Raw genomic sequence first — 11,697 nt, forward strand, 5'->3', positions numbered from 1 at the left:
CTCAAACCTCAGTGCTAAAAAGCGAATTCACTCATCGTGTCAGTGGCTGTTCCCCAGAGATGCAGAACCGATAGGATGCACATGTATCTACACGTAGAGAAAGAGATTTATTATAAGGAATTTGCTCATAGGGTTTACGAAGGAGAGTCCTGAGTTCTGCAGGGTGAGACTTCACTGGGTATTTATTGAGTTATGTGTCAAGGACTGTGAAAAGTGTTGGGAGGTGAGGGGACAGCAGTGAGCAGAGTAAATCCTCAAAGAGTCTGTAGTTGATCCCATAAATAATCCAAACCTTGTAAGGGGCATATCTTCCCATTGCTTTAGTTGTGAGGGACTTAGAATGATGGAGGCTACTATCCGTAATTATGTAAAATCCCTCAGCGTTACTTTTTCTGTACTACAGTCATTCATTTCACAGTCTTATTTTACTATTTTCCTTTCTTTTCACTTCACTCAGATTTTTAAAAATATTTTATTTATTTATTCATGAGAGACACACACAGAGAGAGAGAGAGAGAGAGAGAGAGAGGCAGAGACACAGGCAGAGGTAGAGGGAGAGGGAGAGGGAGAAGAAGGCTCCATGCAGGGAGATCAATCCCGGGTCTCCAGGATCAGCCCTGGGCTGAAGGCGGCACTAAACTGCTGAGCCACCCGGGCTGCCCTTCACTCAGATTTTTCATACTTCTTTTTGGTTGTTCCATATATATATGTTTTTGTTATCTTCTTGCTCTCTCCCCAGTACAGTGTGGCACAGTTGCCCAATGAGGATGTGCGAACGCCTCCTGCTGACCACGGGGACTTGGGATGCCTCTGCCAGCACACAGGCTAGCCCTGAGAGGAGGGATTTAGGGTACAGTGCCTGAGTGGATTAGGACTCCCGTCCTATCCCATCTCACCTCATGTGGTGCTTTGTTAGCTAGTGCCCATCGCCTTCTGGTTTGGAAAGAATTATGTCTCCCCCCACCCCCCACCGACTGCAAAGGTCATGTATTGAAACCCTAACCCCTAAGGTGACAATATTTGGAGATAGGGTTTTTAAGGAGGTAATTAAGGTTGAATGAGGTCCCGAGGGTAGAATGGATCTGATTCTGTATACAACAGATTTCTTATTTTAACTCCGATTAATTAAAAAAAATTAAGAACCAGATCTTAATCCAAGATAGCCAATGTCCCTCTAAGAAGAGGAAGAGATACCTGTTAGGTACGTACGCAGAGTAAAGGCCATGTCAGAACACAGGGAGAAGGCAGCACTGCTGGTACCTTGATCTTGGATGTCCAGCCTCCAGAACTGTGAGCGATAAATTACATTTATTACACCACACAGTCTGGTATTTTATATAACAACGCTCTAGATCAATATACCTTTGTTTGGCTTGGGCCAGATGGATGCCTAATCTCTTCCCTGCAGCCCAGGACTAAAGCGCATCCTCCAGCGCCCTTCAGCTGCTCACCTCTTGGTCTGGCTGAGCTTATCTATTTTCCTTGAGTAGCAGAGAGAGGCATTGCTCCTGCACTAATTCAAGGGCAAAAGAAGAGGGGGCAGAGAGGATTGAGGGATGATGTCTGTTGTCCATTCTGAATTTCCTTGAGGCCTAACAACATGGTCCACCCAACTTCTAGCTATCATGCATTTCTTCTCACATCCCCACATCATCGGCATGATGATGAGTACAGAAGTTGGGGAAGTTCCCTTGGAATTAGCTGGGGAAGGTAAAGTCTTCTGCAAAGTCCTCCCTGCCTTTCTCACCACAGAATATACAGGATGAGCTCTGGATCCAGTGGGTCCACATATTATTGATGGACCAATATCCTATATGTATACTATACCTGTCAAGTGCCACTGTTATGCATAGTTGAGACAAGACTGGGACAGAACCAGACAACAGGAACATCAATCTCTTTTCCTCCACATGAACCTGCCCGGTGATGTCTCATGAGTCATGCTAGTTCATTTTGTTTGGCTCTTTTGTCCAATTTCCTTTTTCCTATTGCAGTGGTTTTCAAGCCCAACGAGCTTCAGATTCCCCTATAGCACTTGTTAAAGGACAGCTCCTGAACCTTTCTGGGATCCCAACCCCAGAGTTTCTGGTTCAGCAGGTCTAGGATGGGAGCTGGGAACTTGCATGTCTGACAGATTCCTGAGTGATGCTCCTGCAGCTGGTCAGGGGGACCTCTTTGAGAACCACTGCTATACTGTGACCCAGAGGGGAGGAGAGGGGCTTCTGGGTGATTACTGACTTTGGATCTGAAACATCCACACCTTGAGAGGATGGCAGGCTGCAGACCCAATGGTTAGAGGAAGCTACTGCCAAGTGAAACTTCAGAGCCAGCCACACCTCTGCCAACTATTTAGGCTCTGAGTCAAAGTTCAGGACAGCCATGGGAAATGTGGTTTTTAGCAGCATCGCTGAAACCCAAAACTGCCCAATTTTAAGTGTCAAAAGCCTACATCAAGCACTGGCTCTGCTTCTTTTCTTCTGGAGGAGTCTCTGCTATTCTGTATGTGAAAGTTTCAGCTGCTATAGTACATGGGGCTTGGCAGGGAGGGACATTCCACAATAATGAGATGACTGTGTCCTAGAGGGCTTGACAATGCTGAATCTGTGTATGTGGTGATTCCTTCCATCAGCCAAGCTCCATGGAGTCTCCCTCCCCGAGACTGACATGCCTCCCTTCCGAGGTTCTGAGTCAGGAAGCCCCTTATAGAAGCATCTTAAATGATGTCATGCCCTCATACGGCCACATCTAGCCAAGATATGCCACTGAATCCATCAAAAGAAAGTCTTATGGGAAACATATTACTGTCACAAAGCTCATGCATTTTACTGTATTAGTGTAAGAGAATCTTTTTTTTTAAGATTTTATGTATTTATTCATGAGAGAGAGGCAGAAACACAGGCAGAGGGAGAAGCAGGCTCCATGCAGGGAGCCTGATGTGCGACTCGATCTCGGGACTCCAGGATCACACCCTGAGCCAAAGGCAGGCACTAAACTGCTGAGCCACCCAGGGATCCCCAGTGTAAGAGAATCTTGCAGGGGGATACCAGTGTAAGAGAATCTTGCAGGGGGATACATAGCCAGATAATTATTATAAAGTCATGAATAGTGTCTATTAATATATTAATAGCCATCGTTAGTGACCGAAGGTAGCAGAAGGAGTACATAGAAGAGCTGTACAAATATGAAAGAACTCCATGAGAACAACAGTCCGGGCCAGATGAGGTGAAATTTATTCCTTTCAGTTTACTATCTCTGAGGGCACTAGAGGGCATGACCTAGTGGATGTAACATTCTAAGCTCACCTAGATGGCTGAGAACTATATGAAGCCTCAGCCAGGTTCAATGTTCTCAATTTAGGAAGGTTAAGATGTGTATACCGTATGTTATTAAGATTTCCAGAGAATGATAGAGGGACCATCAAGCAGTGTTCAAAAGTCCAGACTTTGGGCTGAATTTGAATACTGAATCCTCCACTTGTAAGTGGTGCAATCTTAGATAATTTACTGGATGTCTCTGGGCTTCAGTGTCCTCATCAGTAGAATAAGAATAATGATAGTAACTATATGATGTGGTTATTAAAATTCAATGTATGTAATGTGCTTGGAATAGTCCATAGCAGAATATATTGCTTATGACATAAGTAATCTTCATAAGTTCATGAAGTACTTGGTATTGTTTATTAAATGAAAATGGGATTTTAGACATGTTGTGCTTGTAATCATAAAGTTTGGTCACGAACAGAATTTCTATGGTGGAGAAGCTCCTTATTTTCTGATTCTTGTGGGTAAGTGAGATGCCTTGGCTATCCATGTCTTAGAAAAAGGCATTCTGGAAGTGGAGAAAGGCTGGACTTCAGAGTACAACAGACTTAGGTACAAATCCTGGATGTGTCAGTTCTCATCGATGACCTTGGGCAAGACCATCAACCTCTCTGAATTCCAGTCTCTTCTTTTATGAATAAATGTCCATGACTTATCCAAAGCACCTCATAAAAGCTGAACCACTGAGTAGGCCCTCCCTCAAAGGTGGAAGCCCGTGATTGTGGGTGCGTGCGGCAGGGAGAACATGGCACAGCAACACACTCCAACAGAACTTGGGAGTGCATGGGCTACAAAGGCAGATGACAGCAAGTTAGCCAGGCTGCCACTGCCCCCCTACCTCATCCACCTGGCAGCCTGTTACCATGTCTTCATGGTGTTCCATGAAATCAGGAGCAGAGAAAACACTCGTGAGAAGTACCAAGACACTCTTGCCCCATCTCTTTTATTAACTGAATACAAACTCGAGTCCCTCTCCCTTTCCGAGACTCAGGTCTCCTGTCTGTAAAATACAGAGCCTGAAGCACCTCATTGCTCCGAATCCATTGCAATCAACAGTGACATTCCGCAGGGTCCTGACTGAGCCCAAACGATGATGCGGTCAGCTGTCCTGTTCTTACTGTTTGTTCTGTTTGCTGGCTCACGGATCTTCACCCACAGCCTGTTGGTTCTCTAGCCATGCTGTCTTCATAAGCCCTTGCCTTCAGAGACCGGCACCCGACGATATTGTCCTCTCTCTATGCCAACCGCAACTCCTCTTGCCAGTTTCCAGAATGTTTATATCAACGGGGAGTTGAAAAACTGCAAATACTTGAGAGAACAAAGGAAAATTCGGGTATGGCAAATCGTATCTGACAAACATACTTCAAAAGGACATGTCAAAAGGCAGCCACGTGGTAGATAGAGAACGCCTGGGCTTCGGACCTTTAGGCATGACTTCACCCATTCCCTGCACCTCACCCTCACCATCAGTGAAACGGAGACAAGTGAGAGCCAGGCTGCAGAAGCCATGTGAAGCTGAAGGTACCAATTCATAGTTTCTAGTGCAATGCTTGGCACCAGAGTTAACAAATGTTATTATCTGCTCTCTATAAGTTTTTGCTTTGCTTAAATATCAGTATAAATTAAAAGATGAAATCGAGTGTGGAAGAGGAACTCATAAAGCGCTTCATAGTGAGGAGGCTGTGCCGTGGTAGGACACCAGGGACAGGTCTTTATGTGCCTGTAGTGGGGACCAGCTGGGCCGGTCCCTCCCCTCCCCAGGGAAGGTTCTGGGGCCTGGGGAGAGCACTGGGCCTGGGCTGGGGAGAGGTGGCTGGAGTCCTGGTCCCGCACTTGTCACCTGCGGGGCCTCCACCAGCTCTCCTGACACTGGGGAAGCCGTCTCTGAGGAAGGCTGGCCCCTCACGGGTGCTCATTCACCCCTTCCTGGGTGACAATGAACAGGTCACCGCGAGCGCCCTGCCATGTGATTCCCACACAGAGTATGGGTTTTCCTTGGCATGTTGAGGTGTCTGCTCTTTCCATTATTTTCAGTATTTGGGAGAAAAAGCACAAGTCCTTAGGGGAGTTGTCAATGCTTCTGGCAGTCTTTGCCATAGCTCTTATTTTTGCGTTTAAAATGTGTTGCTGACATAATTTAATTTTCCCTCACCAGCCGAGTTCAAGCAACGCCTAGGTGCAAAATGTTTAAATGCAGTCCCCCTCACTGGCAACTGCAGAGCTGCGGCTAGTGAAGGGAAAGGACGACCTCACCTGAGGTTTTTTTTTTTAATTATTTTTTTTATTTTTTTTATGATAGTCACAGAGAGAGAGAGAGAGAGAGAGGCAGAGACACAGGCAGAGGGAGAAGCAGGCTCCATGCACCGGGAGCCCGATGTGGGATTCGATCCCGGGTCTCCAGGATCGCACCCTGGGCCAAAGACAGGCGCTAAACCGCTGCGCCACCCAGGGATCCCTCACCTGAGGTTTTAACTCTTTGTCATCTCATGAATTTTTTTTCAGGACTTCACAATGGGTCTTCTATTTCTCCATCTTTGAGCAAACAGAACAGTTGGCAGATGTGAGGCTCCACCTCACTGAGTCACAGCCAAGTTCCCTTTTCATCCTTTTCTGCCCAAGTGTCTTAGCTTTGGCCTTGAACATTGACACATCACGGGTGATGTGCTTTTCGGGGAATTAATTCGAGGTCTCCATGTCTCCTGCATAGGATAGTTTGCAGGGTTATGCAGCTCTCTGCTTGGACCAAATAAAAACAGTGACACGCAGGCCGATCGAAGCTCCGTGTTCCCCTTAGCTCTCTGCCCTGTGAAGTAGGAATTCAGTCATTTGCTCATCCGGGTATCGGTTGATCCTTCCAGTTAATAACCCCAAGTGATGGCCATATATGCAAGGCTCAGTGCGGAGCAGTGCATCAGGTGCAGAGTTAGCAGGGAAGGTCGCAGCGGGGCTACGTGCAGTTATGTGTGTGTCAGAATTAACCAAGCACTTTGGCTGCTTGGGCTCCCCTTGACCGAGGGATAATGTAGGTGAGGTGCACTCCTTCCTCCGGCTTTGGACTCGGCACTTGTCATAGACCAGTTCTCAGCCCTTGGCAGGCCCAGGCGGGGTGAGCGACAGATGAAGATGCAGCCATGCATGCTTCTGTGCGTGTGTGTAGCAGGAGTGTGTGTATGGTCTGTGTGCGGCATGAGCATGGGTGTGGAGTGCATGTGTGGTATGGTGGGCATATATGGGTATATGTGAATATGTGTCTGTGATGTGTGTGTGGTGTGCGTGTGGTATGTATGTGTGTGTAGTCTCTGCATCCGTACTGTGACTGCGGTGTGCCCATATATGGCATGAATGTGGGGCATGTGTTACATGTATCTGTGTGTATGTATGTGCCCATGGACACATGAGCTGTGTACGCATGTATGTGGTGTGTGTGGTATATATATGTATATGTGTGTGGCATGTGTGTGGTGTATGTATGTTTATGTAGTGTGTGTGGCACTGTGTGTATGTATGTGGTGTGTGTAGGCATGTGGTATGTGTGTATGCCTGTGGTGTGTGGCAGTATGTGGCGTGTCTATGTGTGCGGCCTGCACGTGTATACACGTGGTGTGCATGTGACGTGTGCAGTGGAGGGGAGCGCATGTTCTTGGTTTGGTCACCGTGGATGACTGCCGTACACCCCGAGCAGAGAGGGCTCCCCGACTGCGGATCCGGGAGGACGAGGGGTGAACCCCGGGGCGCCGGGGAGCTGCCCCCAGGCAGGGGTGAGGGCGGCAGGTGCAGCGGCCCCGGGGGCTGCCACGTGAGTCCTGCGCTGGGGTCCCGAGGCCTGGGTAGGACTGGCCGCACGCACCCCCGCCCACCCCTCGCCGGCACCCCCCCTGCATCACGCCGCACCCCGCCCACCCCAGCCCGCACCCCCGCACCCCTGCTCCCACCCCCCGCCCGCACCCCCCTGCACCTCCCCCCCCTCACCCCGCCCCCGCACCCCGGGGCCCACGGCCCAGGCGTCCGCAGCGGACCCGAGGCCTGTCGCCAGCGGCCTTATTTGGTGGCGAGCGCGGCTTGGCGGGGCGAATCCCGGGTCCGCGTCCTCAGAAGCCCCCGCCGCGCTGCTTCTCCGTCCGGGCTCCGCGGCCCCGAGGGCGAGGGACCGCCCCGCGCAGCCGCCGACCCCGAGGCTAACTCGGTCCTGGGGCCCCGCGGGGGGACATTCACCGGATCGCCCCGGAGCTGACCCAGCGCAGCCTGCGGACCCGGGGAGGGGGCTGCGGACCCGGGGAGGGGGCTGGGGACCGGGGGAGGGGGCCTGGGGATCCGGGGAGGGCGCTGGGGACCCAGGGAGGGGGCCTGGGGATCCGGGGACGGGGCTGGGGACCCAGAGAGGGGTTTTGGGGACCCGGGGAGAGGCCTGGGGACCCAGGGAGGGGGCTGGGGATCCGGGGAGGGGGCTGGGGACCGGGGGAGGGGGCCTGGGGATCCGGGGAGGGCGCTGGGGACCCAGGGAGGGGGCCTGGGGATCCGGGGACGGGGCCTGGGGACCCGGAGAGGGGTTTTGGGGACCCGGGGAGAGGCCTGGGGACCCGGGGAGGGGGCCTGGGGATCCGGGGAGGGAGCTGGGGACCCGGGGAGGGGGCTGGGGACCCGGAGAGGGGTTTTGGGGACCCGGGGACGGGGCTGGGGACCCGGAGAGGGGTTTTGGGGACCCGGGGAGAGGCCTGGGGACCCAGGGAGGGGGCCTGGGGATCCGGGGAGGGGGCTGGGGACCCGGGGAGGGGGCTGGGGACCCGGAGAGGGGTTTTGGGGACCCGGGGAGAGGCCTGGGGACCCGGGGAGGGGGCCTGGGGATCCGGGGAGGGGGCTGGGGACCCGGGGAGGGGGCTGGGGACCCGGGGAGGGGGCTGGGGACCCGGAGAGGGGTTTGGGGGACCCGGGGACGGGGCTGGGGACCCGGAGAGGGGTTTTGGGGACCCGGGGAGAGGCCTGGGGACCCAGGGAGGGGGCCTGGGGACCCGGGGAGGGGGCTGGGGACCCGGAGAGGGGTTTTGGGGACCCGGGGACGGGGCTGGGGACCCGGAGAGGGGGGCTGGGGACCCGGGGAGGGGGCTGGGGATCCGGGGAGGGGGCCTGGGGACCCGGGGAGGGGGCTGCGGACCCGGAGAGGGGTTTTGGGGACCCAGGGAGGGGGGCTGCGGACCCGGGGAGGGGCCTGGGGACCCGGGGAGGGGACCTGGGGAGGGGGAGGGGGAGCAAAAGGGGCCCGTTCCTTGGGGGAGCAGGAGACCTGCCTGGCCCTGGAAGCTTCTCCATCTCGGGGTGTCTGGGATTTCCCCCCCTTCCCCTGTCCTCCCTCGGTCCCTGGTCACCAGGCAGCAGCCCACGGAGACGCGGTGCTGTGTGCGAGGCAACATGGAGAAAAGTGACGGGGCCCTTGACCTGAGCAGGGAAGCTGCGCATCCTTGGGGGAAAGAAAGCAGGTCCTGCCACCTCTGATTACATCGGAAGCTAAACACATAATTTTCCCAGATTGCGACTAAATTTGATGCCAATGGCCTGTTAGGCAGAAAAATCTCGTTTTCAGACGTCTGTCCTTCAGTGGGCTTTTTCTGTCCATGGAGAGGGAGTCCCTGTTTTAGGTTTCGGAGCCACAGGATTTCTGAAGCTGTCATCGACTTCGCCCAGCAGTGAAAGGCAACCACAGAAAATGTGCAAGGCAGTGGGAGAAGCGGGGTTCCCCTAAGACTTCATTTACAAAATGAGGTCTCCTCGCTGGATTTAGCTTGTGACTCTAATTTGTCCACTTTTGCTTTAATTCATCACCAGATATTGAGTCAATGCCTACATTTTCTAGGCCCTGCAGAGACAGCAATGACCTCAAACACGGAATCATTGCCCCAGTCGTGTGCATATTTATGGGGAGAGAAACCAAAACTCCTAAATAATTATGCAATAAATGGCGGGTTGTGAGGTGGGGTATACAGAAAAGCAAAGCTGGGTAAGTGACAGTCTTAACATTTATTCAGACTCTTTATGTTCCAATCCTGCATTCAACCCTGTGAGGACAGGGACCTAGAACTGGTTTATTTTTATTTTTTTCCTGTACCCTACATCTCACTTCTTGAAACTGGCCAGTCCATCTAAATAAGAGAAAGAAACCAATGACATAACACTTTGAAAACAAGCAATGCAAGTGACTATTTGTGGATGATGTGATTATATTTCTGTATGAAAAATAGTAGCAACAGTAAGAAAATTTAGTTAATGTAGGGAGTATATGCAATATATAATTAAAGGGGGTTTGGTATGGCTTCCATTTGTGAATATATCTATTTACATGTATATATGTATATTTACACACACACACACACACAGTGGAAGAAATAAAGTGCATGAACAAAAACAACAAAACAAACCACTTAAGAATAAACTTAGGATATATGTGACCTACAACAGGAACATTTAAAAATATTTCTAAGCATCAGAAAAATGCAAGAATGTGACAAATGGAAATGAATATTATATTTTTTAAGAAGGCTCATCTTTATAAAGATATTAAAATTCCCAAGGACAAATGGTATATGTAATATAAATCCCTTTTTATTTGTATTTTTTTAAGGAAGGTAATTCTTGTTTGGAGAGGGACTTCTGTTTTGTGTTTTTCATTAGAGCTGGCTGATAATAAAACGGTTTCCTAACAAAGATACAGAACCTACTTTCACTCAGTACTGTCAATTTGATAGAAAAGTAGGAGAACGGAGAAGTTCCTAGCTCAGTCTGTGATTGATTAGGTTAGTTTTATTATTATTGTTGTTGTTGTTGTTGTTGTTATTGTTGTTTTCATTAGTAAAGAATGTAACTAGCTTCATCTATGGAGAATGGTATAGAAATTCTAAATAAAATTTCATTAAATTCAATCTGCACTTCATTAAAATGATCAAGTAGGGTGTATCTGAGTAACACATTGATGGCTTAATATCAAAATATCTACCAGCTTGATATGACATGGATTTGAAGGGGAAAATATCATTTTAATAGATGAAGAAATGATTTAGAAAATTTACTAAGCATTCTAGACTTTAAATTCTTTAGATATTGGATACAAAATGCAAGTGTCTTGTGTTTGTTTTTACTACAGAATGGCATCTATCACAAATCTGTAGTAAACATCATACTTACTGGTAAAGATAGAAAAATTTGCATTAAATTTAGGAAAAGATAAAAATTCTCATTATCACCAAAGTTTATTTTTCAACATTTTCTTCAGGTACCAGAAAATGCACTACAATGACAACAACAAAAAGAAATAAAATATCATATAAGAATTAGTAATATGGTAAGAAAAAAAAATTAAGATTTTTAAAAGATTTTATTTATTTTAGAGAGAGAGCAGAGGGAGAGGCTAAGGGAGAAGGAAAGAGAATCTCAAGCAGGCTCCAGACTCAACACGGAGCCCAATGTGGGGCTCAGTCTCAGGACTCTGACATCATGACCTGAACCCAAATCAAGAGTCAGATGCCCAAGTGACTAAGCCATCAAGGTGTCCCATAACAAAATCCTTATTTGCGGATAAAGTTGTCTACATACAAAATTTACGAAACTATAAAAACAAACTGTGAGACTTAGTGATAATTTAGCAAAGTTACTAGGTAAGTTAGTATCATATGAAAAATGATATGGTTTTCTTGCCCTCAAAGACAAATAAGATATAAAACAAATACACTAATTATAATAGTGACAAAACCATAAGATACATGGGACTCAGTCTATTTGATTCTTTCTTTCTTTCTTTCTTTCTTTCTTTCTTTCTTTCTTTCTTCCTTCCTTCCTTCCTTCCTTCCTTCCTTCCTTCCTTCCTTCCTTCCTAAATTCATTCCTTTCTTTCTTTCTTTCTTTCTTTCTTTCTTTCTTTCTTTCTTTCTTTCTTTCTTTTCTTTTCTTTTTTTGAAAATTTTTTTAAGCGAAACTCCACACTGGTGTGGAGCCCAACATAGAGCTTGAACTCATGATCCTGAGATCAAGACCTGAGCTGAAATCAAGAGCCAACACTTAAAGGATTGAGCCCCCCAGGCTCAATACTTTTCTTATGAAAAGTATTTTTATAAAAATTATGGATAAAGAGACTTTCAGTTCTAGAAATGGCAAGTTAGGGAATTAAATCCTTTCACAGAGGACAGCAGTCACAAAAATGCTGGATTAAATGTAAGAAAATTCTGAACACATCAAAGAGCTAGTAACATAATAAGAAATAACTGAGCTAAAAGCTAAGGGTAGACGATACTCTGACGAGGTAAGCCTTATACTCACATAGGCTTTTTCGTGTGGGCAACAGCTAATCAAGAAGAAACATCTGCAATAGCAACATTATGGGATGGAAAAATTAATG

The sequence above is a fragment of the Canis aureus genome, chromosome 12 (genome assembly GCF_053574225.1).
Source record: "Canis aureus isolate CA01 chromosome 12, VMU_Caureus_v.1.0, whole genome shotgun sequence".
In the NCBI taxonomy this organism is placed as follows: domain Eukaryota; kingdom Metazoa; phylum Chordata; class Mammalia; order Carnivora; family Canidae; genus Canis; species Canis aureus.